The following is a 12,569-nucleotide window of genomic DNA, read 5'->3' on the forward strand; positions in this document are numbered from 1 at the left end:
AATAACTTGACATTTTCATTTTTCTTTACTTAGATTGGCAAACGAAAAAACCATGACAAGTCAAGAACAAGACCACAGAAGAAAGGAAAAAGCTTTGTAATTTATATCTATAACGGCAATTCTTTCCTGCTTTTTGAATGAGGGGCCCGCATTTTCATTTTGTACTGGGCCCACAAATTTTGTAGCTGTCTCTATTCAGGTAATTTCTCAGGCATTGGCCACATCTCTTCTGTGGTCCCAGTTCCTATAAAACAGCCCTCTCCTTGTTTCCAGCTCCTTCAGGGATGCCCTACTTCCAAAGTGTCGCCTGGTAGTCTAGGGAACAAGGCCCTTTGGCTGACTTCCTAGGTGGTCCTCCTGCAAGATTCCAGCCTCTACCAAGGCCAGGTCCTGAGTTATGATAACTTCACCTCCTGGAGCTAATTAGGACCTATCCCTGGAGCTGAAAGTAAGGACAATCACAATTAAACCCCATGACTTGAGTTTGGATGGAAGGCAGGTTTCAGAGGAAGAATGAGTTACTGTTTTGCCAAAAGAAGAATAATTGTATTGTAGCAAAATCAGCCACGTCGTTTTGACCATTTTTTTCAGACAGCAGCTGAACAAAGTCATCAGACACATCCCTACAGTACTTGCAATAAAGCTGCAGAATGTGGTCTCCCCCGTCACCTTACTACCCCTACTTGCCTATATAAACAAAAAGTTAGAAATTTAAGAATCGCCATGACCTTCTAATGAGCTAAGTGAGCAGGGCTCCAAGAGATTAACTCAGAGAGAACACAGAGCCCTGCAGGGAGAGTGACTGGCAGGTTATTACCAGGTTGAAGTCTGTTTTTGCCCTTGAACTTGCTGATCTGTTCTCTGAAAAGGAGAAAAGCTGCAAGCAGCTACCTGCCTGGTGGATCAGTTAAGCTTTGGTGCTGCCAGAAGCTGGCCTGACACTCACAGCTGGCCCTGGGTGTTCTCTGTTGACTTAAATAATATCAGAGGACATCAATATCACACAAGCTTACTCTGTAATGGTGACGGATCAAGAGGATAGTAAGATCACTTCATAGTCCTGTCTGAATACAGACAAAACATGAACATTGTCCAAGCCACAAAAATGACCAAATATCCTCCTACCTCAGCTAATATTGTTGTTAATAAAGTTATATCTTTACCAATTCAGCTTTATCCTCACTCTAGTCTTCCTTCTTTCTAGATAAGTTTTGTTAAGATATCCAATCTTGGAATTACCTCTGCTTGCTGACTGCATATAATACAGAGCAAAGCCCTGCTTCTTTAAGCCCTCCACAAAATCACCTAACACAGGTCCAAATAGAATAAGCCCTTTCTAACATTCTTATCTAGACTCACACAGTTCCCCATGGTCTACATTCTCCCTTACTGCCATGAACAACAGACCCAACTTGTTCAATTACAGGTGTTTCCCTTGTGCTCTTTGCTTGGAGAGCATTGATACCTCCAAGCACATTGAGGAAGAAAAAAAAAATCTTGAGACAGAAGTAAAAAGAGGGGCAGCAATCAGGCATTCTTCACTCCTCTCATTAATCAAAGATGCTTTAGTTTCCTAAAGCAAATGTAAAGGCAGCTTGGTTCTATCCACCTTGCCAATATCCTACCCAAGAAAGCTGATTCTGGGGCCAAAGGACCCCAGAAGTTAGAAAGAGTAAACAACAAAGGAGGTTAGAGTGAAGTCACTACATTGTACCTCTCAATTCAGGGAACTGGGCAGTAGGAAGTTTCCTCAAGAAATGACATAAAAGCCCCATAGGTGAGCCAACATCTAGAAGCCTAGACACGTAGAGGGCATCAAGGCAAAATGTCATAGAAAGAGTAAATAAAAGACTTATATATTCTTCCATGCCTCCTCCCAGTCCATACCATTCTAGAGGAAAAACAGGGATCTAAAAGATGCAGAAAAGTGAAGTAGTATAAGTAGAATGAAAGACTAGATCTACCCTCTGTCCTGACACAGATTCCTTGTGTCAAAGTCCAAGCATAAGCTTACAGGACAGGGAAAGCATTCAAATACTTAAGAGACTGAGATCTACAAATTGACTAGACTGGACTGGATTGCACTTAGATGACTAGAAAGCAGAGAGATCTACCCAAAATATCACCAAACACTGGAAAGGGATATTTAATATAGCATAATTAAAGGCAGAGGTTGGAGAAAAACAAATAATTATGTTTCTACTTCAGTTAAGACTGCCAAATAAATTAGTCCTACTGAGTAGAAAAATATCTCAAAATTTGTACAACTAAGGGATTCAGTGGTTTTACATTCCTTTGCCTTCTGCCTATCTGTACTTGTAATTTTTTTCCAGAATAAACTATTATTTGTATTTTAATCAATAATAAAATTGAATAATTTTTTTAAGGCAAGAATTTCTAGCAAAATAATGAGTGTACAATATTGTAGTAAATAAGAGGTTTTCCTTTTTGAGGATGGTTGGTGGCATTGAAATATGAGACAGCAGATATAGTGAGCTCTGCTGTCAGAATACCTCAGTCAAACCCCGCCTGTTCTACTTGTTATTGGCTGAAGTACCTAACCTATCTAGGCCTCAGTTTTCTTTTCTTTAACATAACTCATTCAAAGTGTTAATGAAGATTAGCGAGTGACATACACAGTGTTGGCACAGAGAGTTTTCAATACATAACATGTATACTTTTTCAAAAACATCAATAGGGTAAATAATGTTACAAAAATGTAGGATGACTGATTCTAAATAACTTTATATCATGGTAGCTGCTGAGATTTCCCTCATTGACCTAAAAGATGTGAAAATGTTTGAAGTATCTGATTCTACTGGTTTCCATATAATTTTTGGAATCTATAACCTTCAAAGAGATTAGCAAATGGTTAAAGAGCTAAAAAAAGGTAATCCATCCAAATAACATGAAAAATAAGTGTTTTTTTCTGAAGGATACTGTTAAGATAATGAGAAGACAAGCCACAGACTGGGAGAAAAGATTTGCAAAAGACACATCTGATAAAGGACTGTTATCCAAAATATACTAAGGACTCAAAACACAACAATAAGAAAACAAATAACTTGATAAAATAGAAGTAAAAAACCTGAACAGAGACCTCACCAAAGAAGATATACAGATGACAAATAAACATATGAAAAGATGCTCCACATCATAAATCATGAGGGAAATGCAAACTATGTGCAAGTATATAACTATACACCTATTAGAATGGTCAATATCTAGAACACTGACAACACCAGACTCTGGAGAGGATGGGGAGCAACAGGAACTCTCATTCATTGCCAGTGGAAATGCAAAATGATATAGCAACTTTGGAAGAGAGTTTGGCAATTTTTAACAAAACTAAACATACTCTTACAATACGATCCAACAACTGCACTCCTTGATATTTACCAAATGAAGTGAAAACATGTCCACACGGAAACCTGCATGCAGATGTTTATAGCAGCTTTATTCATAACTGCCAAAACTTGGAAGCAAGCAAGATGTGCTTCAGTAGGTAAATGGATAAATAAACTGTTGTATACCCAGACAACTTCAGCACTAAAAACAAGTGGGCTGTCAAGCCATGAAAAGACATGGAGGAACTTTAAATGCATATTACTGAATGAAAGAAGCCAATCTGAAAAGGCTACATACTGTGTGATTCCAACTATATGTCGTTTTGGAAAAGATAAAGCTATGGAGACAATAAAAAGATCAGCAATTGCCGGAGGTTAAGGAGGAGAAAGGGATGAATAGTTGAAGCACAGGATTTTTAGGACAGTGAAACTATTCCATATGATATTATGATGGTGGATAAATGTCATTGCATGTTTGTGAAAACCCATAGAATATACAACACCAGGAGTGAACTCTAAGTAAACTGTGGACTTTGAGTGATAATGATGTGTCAGTGTAGGTTATTCGATTGTAACAAATATACCACATACTACCCCGGAGGGAGATGATAATAGTAGGGGAGACTGTACATATGTGGAAGCAAGGTGTATATGGGAACTCTTTATACTTTCTGCTCAATTTTGCTGCAAACCTAAAATTGCTCTAAAAATAAAGCCTATTAAAAAAACAGTTTCTACAATTACTCTCGGAGGAGCCATACAAGTATCATTATCTTGTATTTTGTTTGCATTAAATTTTTTGCATTAAATTCCCTTTATATGAGAAAATTTACTTTATACACTTTCTGCATCACCAATATCCAGCATAACAACTTGAACATAGGTGATTTTTAAACTTTTTAATGAAGAAAAATATTCATTCTGAAAACTAAACCTATCTGAAGTAAACAGCCTGATGAATTTTCTGAAGCTGAACACACCTGTGTAATCAACATCCAACTCAGCACCATAGAGCCATTCCCCACGCCATCTTCCAGTTGCTGACATCCCAGAATAACATCTATCCTGACTTCTAATAGCATCACACCACTTTGCCTTTTCAGTACTTTATATGAGTGAAATAATCCAGTATGTACACTTTTGTGTCTGGCTTGCTGTCTTCAACATTATAGTTGTGAGATTCAGCCATATTGTTGCATGTAGTTGTATTCCAATCATTGTCATATTTATGTATGGTATGTCATTGATCCATTCCACTGTTGATGGACACCTGGGTAATTTTTAGCTTTTTGGCAATTACAAAAATGGTAACAAATATTAAAATTAATTTCTGTTGGGTAATTCTCCTAATACCTCAGAGTGCAGCTATATTTCATAAGGTAAGCACATGTTCGGTTTTAGTATATACAGACATTTTTCTAAAGTTGTTGAACCAATTTACACACCACCAATAACGTATGATAGTTCTCTTTGTTACATATCCTCACTAACACTTAGTATTTTTCTAGGATTTGTCCATTTAACCCAAAAAATTAAGTTTATTGGTATGTTTTATTCATAATATCTTCTTTTATCATTCTGATGTCTGTACTATCTGTAGAGATGTACTATTTCACATCCCACATATTAATTTGAAAGTTCACTTATTTTTTAATCAGTCTTGCAAGAGGTGTATTACCTTTATGAATCATATCTAAGAACCAAATTCAGAATTTGTTGATTTTCTTTATTTCATATATTTTTGCCCTTATCTTTATTATTTCTATAATTCTATTTTATTTGTTTGATTTATGGCTCTTTTCCAAGCTTCTTCACATAGAAGTTTAACTTATTGTTTTTCAGACTTTTTCTTTTCTAATTTATAAATTTCCTTCTAAGCACTTATACATCTAGTATGTTTTTGTCATATCTTTATTATCATTTAATTCAAAACATTTTCTACAACAGACTTTAGAGACACATAAATGTTAAAACTAAAAGTACCTTTAGCAGTGAAGGGTTTGATGTTTTGCCCTACTTACAAGCTAACAAATTAGCCTGCCATATTTTTATGGATGCTGGCAGAAGATGCAAGATAATTGGGTCAGAGTCAAAGAACTTTATTCCTCATGGAACAGCAAGCAGCATGAGCATCATGTATGCATTGCTTCCACTTGCTGCACAAGTCCCATAGGAGCAAATTAGAAAGGCCCAGGTGAATCCTGCGCATGCAGTAGATTTGTGTCATAGCTGAGGAATCCCAAGTTTGGGAACCTGCATAAAAGGTAAGCGTGCCTGACCTTTGCCCCAGAAGAGGGAGACATTATCTTTACCATTCTGGACAGTAAAAAGAAAAGAAAAGAAAGAAGAGAAGGGAAGGAAGGGAAGGAAAGGAAGGAAGGGAGGAAGGGAGGGAGGGAGGAAGGAAGGAAGAAAAGAAAGGAAGAAAAGAAAGGAAGAAAAGAAAGGAAGGAAAGAAAGGAAGGAAAGAAAGGAAGAAAGAAAGGAAGAAAAGAAAGAAAGAAGGAAAGAAAGAAAGGAAAGAAAGGAAGGAAAAAAAGGAAGGAAAGAAAGGAAGGAAAGAAAGGAAGGAAGGAAGGAAGAAAGAAAGGAAGAAAGAAAGAGAAAAATTAAAACCTGCCCTCTGATTTGGAGGGAGACACTCCCTTTATTTTCTAAGATTATTCACCCTACAAACTTTCTAGAAAAGATAGTCTGGAACAAAGGCCATCATATCTGCTCCCAAGGTGTATAGAAATATGAGAGACCCATGAGGAATTGTCTCCCTATAGTAATTTCCATTTTGATTTCCTCTTTGAACCATGGATTGTTTAGAAGTGAAAGGTTTAAATTCCAGAAAGTTAGAGATTGTCTACTTATCTTTTTATTATTTACTTGTGTCATATTCAAACAATGTATTTTTAATAAATTTCAATCTTTTAAATTTTGTTAAAATTTTCATGTCCCAGCATATGGTGAATTTTACAACTCCTTGTAAATTCTGAGGTCGTTAGGTGCAATGTTCTATAAATGTAAATTGGATCAAATTAGTTAATTGTGTTGTTCAGATACTCTATGTTCTTACTCACTTCGTATCCTTTTTCTATCAGCTACTGACAGAATTGTATAAAAGTTTTCCACTAAAATTATGAATTCTTTTCCTCTTTTTTCTAACAATTTTTCATTACATATTGGTAAACAATGTTATTGGGTATGTACTGATTTACGATTTGATAACTTTCTGTCAAATTACCTCTTAAGCATAATGAAATGTTCCTAGAAAAGTTGGCTATTTGTATACCTACACCAGATTCCTTTAGGTTAGTACTTGCATGGTGGGTCTTTTTCCATCTTTTTTATTCTTAGCATTTATGTATCCTTAAAGAGTGTTTCTTGTATGAAGCATATGGCTTTTTTTAAATCTAGTGTGATAATTAATGTAATGATTAATATATTGTAGTTCATTTCTACCATCTTACTATTTGTTTTCGAATAAGAAACAAAAGTTTTTATTTTATCTTTCCTATTCCTTCTTCAGTGTTTTTCCTTATTTTATGTAAGATCTGCATTTCTGGCCTATATTATTTTCCTTCTGTCTAAAGAACTTCTTTTAACATTTCTTGTGAGGCAAGTCTACTGGCAACAAATTTCCTCAATTTTTGTTTGTCTGAGAAAGTCCTTATTTCTCCTTCACTTTTGAAGGATAATTTTTCAGGGTACAGAATTCTAGGTTGGTATTTTTTTCTCTAAACATTTTAAATATTTGTCTCTACTTTCTTCTTGCTTACATGGTTACTGAGGAGTCAGGTGTCCTTCTTGTCTTTGTTCTTCTATAGATGAGGTATTTTTTTCCTCTGGCTTCTTTCAAAATTTTTTCTTTTATCTTTGATTTCCTGTAGTTTGAAAAAGATATACCTAGGTATAGTTTTTTGGCATTTATCCTGCTTGGTGTTCTCTGAGCTTCCTGGATCTGCGGTTTGGGGGAAACCAACCATATTAATTTGGGTGAAATTATCAGTCATTATTGTTTCAAATATTTCTTCTGTTCCTTTCTCTCTTCTTCTTTTGGTATTCCAGTTACCTATATGTGATACCTTTTGTAGTTGTCCCACAGTCCTTGGATACTCTGTTCTGTTTTCTTCAGTTTCTGTTCTCTTTATTTTTCAGTTTTCAAGGATTCTTTTGATATATCCTCTAGCTCAGAGATTCTTTCCGTAGGTGTGTATAGTCTACTAAGAAGCCCATTAAATGCATTCTTCATTTCTGTTGCAGTGTTTTTCATCTCTAGCATTTCTTTTTGGCTCACCCTTAGGATTTCCATCTCTCTGCTTGCATTGTCCATCTGGTCTTGCATGCTGTCTACTTTATCCATTAGAGCCCTTAACATATGAGTCATATTTGTTTTAAATTCCTAGTCTGATATTTCTAACATCCTTGCCATATCTGGTTCTGATGCTTGCTCTGTCTCTTAAAATTGCATTTTTTGCCTTTGGTATGTCTTATAATTTTTCCTTGATAGTAAGACAGGGTAAAAGGTATGCTGGGTAAAAGGGACTAATGTAAATAGACCTCAGTAATGTGGTGGTGAGGGGTGTAGAGGGGAGAAGTGTTCTATAGTCCCATGATTAGGTCTCAGTCTTTTAATGAGCCTGTGCCTCTGGACTGTGAACTTCACAAGAATTTCTTGGTTGTTTTCTCTCAATGTAGGCAGGACAGATTGACTAGAGTGGGCTGGAGTTGGGTATTTTCCTTCCCTCAGGTCATTTAGGCTCTTGTTAACTAGTTTCGCCTGAAGATCTTGTTAAGAAGAATAGAGTGCTATAGTATATTTCAAAATGGTTTCTTCCCCCCTACCTCCTCCTGCCAGAAGACTGAGAGGATTTTTCTCTGATCTTTACTCTGGGCACCTAGTGGAGCTCCTAGATGTAAATCTCACGATATTGCGGGGGCCCTCTTAAGACTGGGGAGCCCTGGAGTTTTTAACTCTGAGTTGTCCACACTGATCCTCCAGAAATTCGTCAATTACAGTTCAGGCTTGTCTACGCAGCACTGGTTCCCACGGCAGCTTCTGCTTGTGAGTCAGTGCTCTGGTAAGCTGTGACTCCCCGTATTCACCTCTCTCGCCAATCTTGGGGGCAGCGGTTTGCCCTGTGTCCTCCCCTCTCTTGTGGATCCAAGAAGAGTTGCTGATTTTTCAGGCTGCTTAACTTTTCACTTTTTGCTAGAATGGAGTGGTGACTTCCAAGTTCCTTACATGCAGAGCCAAAAACTGGAAGTCTCTATTTGTTTTCAAGTTGACTCAACACTCCATGTTCTTTTTCTCTTCTTCTTTCTTGCCTACAACTGGATGACTCAAATATTTTTATTATTTAAATAATTCTTTCTATTAACTTTTTGGTTATGAATGTTTCTATTATATTACTCTTTATCATAAAGAATAAAAATATACTGTTAGCTTATTAGACTCTAATATCTGTTCTCTGAAAACATTAAAACCAAAGAACACATTAATCTCATATTCTCTTTCTGCTATTTGTTATTGCCATGTATATTTCAAGCCCCAAAGAGCATCATCATTGTCATTGTCATCATCATTTTTGATTTATACATTTGGTACCCATTTTTACTTACTCCTATATTTATTCTTTCTGTGTATTTCAGTCCCTCATGCATTTTATGTTTTCATTTGGAATCATTTTCCTTCTGCCAGAAGAACTCACTTTAATATTTATTTTAGTACAGACCTGTTGGAAACAAATTCCCTCAGTTTTTTGTTGCTCTTCTTGTTATTGTTTGAAAATATCTTTGCTGCAACTTAACTTTTAAAGTATATTCCTGAGTATAAAATTTAGGTTGGCAGTATTTTCTTTTAGAATTTAAATGACATTCTCTTATCTTCTGGCTTACGTTATCTTTATTGAGAAGTCACGTATGAGTCTTAGTGTTGGTGCAATAAAATTGTCTTTTTCTCTTGCTGCTTTTACAATGTTTATACTTTACTTTGGATTTCAACAGTTTTACCTAAGTGGTCTTTTCTTCCTTGGTATTTGCTAAGTATCTTGAGTAGTGTTGATGTCTCTCATCAATTTTAGAAAATTCTCAGACATTATTTCTTTGAACATTGCTTCTACCGCACTGTTTCCTCTCTCCTTCTAGGACTCCAGTGACATATATGTTAGCTCTTTTGAGCATGCTGCTCTCTTAAGGTCATCTCTTTTTTATGTGCTTTTTTCTTTCTATGCTTCCATCTGGAAATTACATTTAAACATTATTTTTATTTATTTTTATTTTTTTGCTGAGGAACATTCACCCTGAGCTAACATCTGTTGCTAGTCTTCCTCTATTTTGTACGTGAGCTGCCACTACAGCATGGCCACTGAGGAGTGGAGTAGGTCTGTGCCTGGGAACCAAACCCAGGCCGCTGAAGCAGAGCATGGAACTTAAGTATGAGGCCATCAGTGCTGGCCCTAAACATCATTTTTAGATTACTAATTCTTTCTTCTGTCTTGTCAAGTCTGCTGTTAATACCATCCATCAAGTTCTTAATTTCAGATATTATAATTTTCTGTATTTTTTGTCAATTTAATTTTTTATATGGATTCTCTGGTAAAATTCCCACTGTCATCTATTTTTGCTCATCTTATATCTGTTTTAATGAATATACTAATTTTTGTTGTTTTTAGCTTTGCATGCTCACTCTTATTTTTTGATAATCCATGAGTCTCCTTCTTTTCTTTTGTTGTTGCTTTGGATAATGGTCATATAATCTTGCCTCCACATATCATCAACAATTGCTTTTTATTTTCCACCAGAGATAGTTCAGCTCTCTATTAGGCAGCTGGTGTGGGTTACTGGTTATATCAATCTCATGAAGGACTAAGCTGGGTCAAGAATGGATTGCAGTGTTAGTTAATTTTCAGTCTACCTCACATTTGTCACTTTCCTAAGGTATGGCCCTCCAGGGCTTTCACTGAGCACCTAGTGGGTCATTGCCTTCTCAGTCCTAACAGATCATAAGAGAATGAGTTCTAATCTTAAGAGATTTTTGTTGTTTAGCCTAGCTTCTTAGCCTCCTACCCTATACAGTTTCAAAACTTAAAAATTTACCGAAAGGGAAATTGCTATGTGTTTAAGGCCGTTCGAGTCTTCTGTTTTTGCAATCTATCTTTGGATTAAAAAAAAAAAAAAAACTCTTATAGTTTTTTATCCTCCAACAATGTTTTCTATCAGGTCCAATTCCAGATTCTCCAACTCTAGATATACCTAAAATCAGTAAGTAACCCTAAATATACGTGGCTGTATACTATCAATTCTATTTGCCACTTCCACTAGGGGTTTCATCTTGTGCCTCTTCTGTTTTTGTCCCTTCTCCTTTTGGATCTTTGGTTCCTAAGCACCATGACATGATTGGATGTTTGAGTCTCCCTTCTAGATTACCATTAAACAATAGAAACATAATGTGACCATAAACAAAATTTGAAATTTTCTAGAAAACAGTATGGAGACTCCTCAAAAAATTAGAAATAGAACAACCACATGATCCAGCAATTTCACTTTTAGGTGTTTATTCAAAGGAAATGAAAACACTGACTCAAAAAGATATATGCACCCCCATGTTCATTGCAGCATTATTTACAATAGCCAAGACATGGAAGCAACCTAAGTGTCCATGGATAAATGTACGGATAAAGAAATTGTGATATATTATATATATAATGGAATGTTATTCAGCCATAAAAAAAGAATGAAATCTTGTCATTTGTGACAGCATAGATGGATCTTGAGGACATTATGTTAAGCGAAATAAGTCAGAGAAAGACAAACACTGTATGATCTCACTTATATGTGGAATCTTAAACAAACAAAACACGCTGAAATCATAGATACAGAGAACAGATTGGTGGTTATCAGAGTCAGGGGATAGGGGGTGGGCGAAATGGGTGAAGGGGATCAAAAGTTACAGACTTCCAATCATAAGATAAATAAATCATGAGGATGTAATGCACAGCATGATGACTATAGTTAATAACACTGTATTATATATTAGGTTGCTAAGAGAGTAGATCTTAAAAGTTATCATCACAAGAAAAAAATTTTAACTATATGTGGTGATGAATGTTAACTAGACTTGTTATGATGATAATTTTGCAGTTTATAACAAATCATTATGTTGTACACCTGAAACTAATATGTTATATGTCAATTATATCTCAATAAAAAGAAGAAATTTAAAAAACAATAAATAAAATAAAATTTGAAATTTTCTATTAGCCACAATTTAAAAAGTAAAATATACAAAATTAATTTTAATAATATATTTTATCCAAATAAATGCAAAATGCTACCATTTCAACATATAGTTAATATAAAAAGTATTGAGATATTTTATATTCTTTTTTTTTCCTTCGTACTGTCTTTGAAAACCTGGTATGTATTTTACTTACAACACTTCTCAATTTAAACTAGCTATATTTCAAGTGCTGACTAGCCACATGTGGCTAGGGGCTGCTGTATGGTACAGATCAATTCTAGAAACTTCTGGCTTGTTCTTTAGCCAAATTCATAGTTCAAAATTCAGCAAATGTCTTGGGAGACTAGCCATATTGGAAATCCCTCAGTTCTCCGCTTTTGTCACTCCAACCATGTACAACTGTTCAAAGCACTGCTGGTTTCTATTTTTCCATTACAACTTTCTACTGCCAACCCTGACAACAGCCCTTAATCAGCACTAGAAAATAAAAAATGGCCCCAAGGGAAAATGCCTGCCAATTCTCAGCTCATCTCTGAAAGGTTTTTCCTTCTCTAGAATTTTAGTCTAATTGTTATTGCTTTCCACCTCTTTGATGACTTCATTCAGCTTTTCTGAGTTTGTTTTGGTTTGGTTTGGTTAATCATGACCATCAGCCTGCCTGAATCTGCTTCATCCCACCTGGATGCAGTCAGTTATAACAATTAAATGCAAAGTTTCCTATCGACATTAGAGGATTGTTTTTCAGTTTTAGGAAAGATGCATTGCTTACAAAACAATTTTAATTTACAAAGTTTATATTTGTTTCATCTGAAATCTTTCTGAGTTGCTACTTTACTAAATCAGCCAGGGATGTTAGGTTTTCCTGAGGTCTTGATCATTTTCATGGGTCTGACACCTTGAATTCACAGGTACAGGGCTGTTAGCCCTCTATCTATGATCATTTTAACAGAGCGATAAAAATTGTTTTAGATAAGAATAATAATATTAAGGAA

The sequence above is a fragment of the Diceros bicornis genome, chromosome 7 (genome assembly GCF_020826845.1).
Source record: "Diceros bicornis minor isolate mBicDic1 chromosome 7, mDicBic1.mat.cur, whole genome shotgun sequence".
NCBI lineage: Eukaryota > Metazoa > Chordata > Mammalia > Perissodactyla > Rhinocerotidae > Diceros > Diceros bicornis.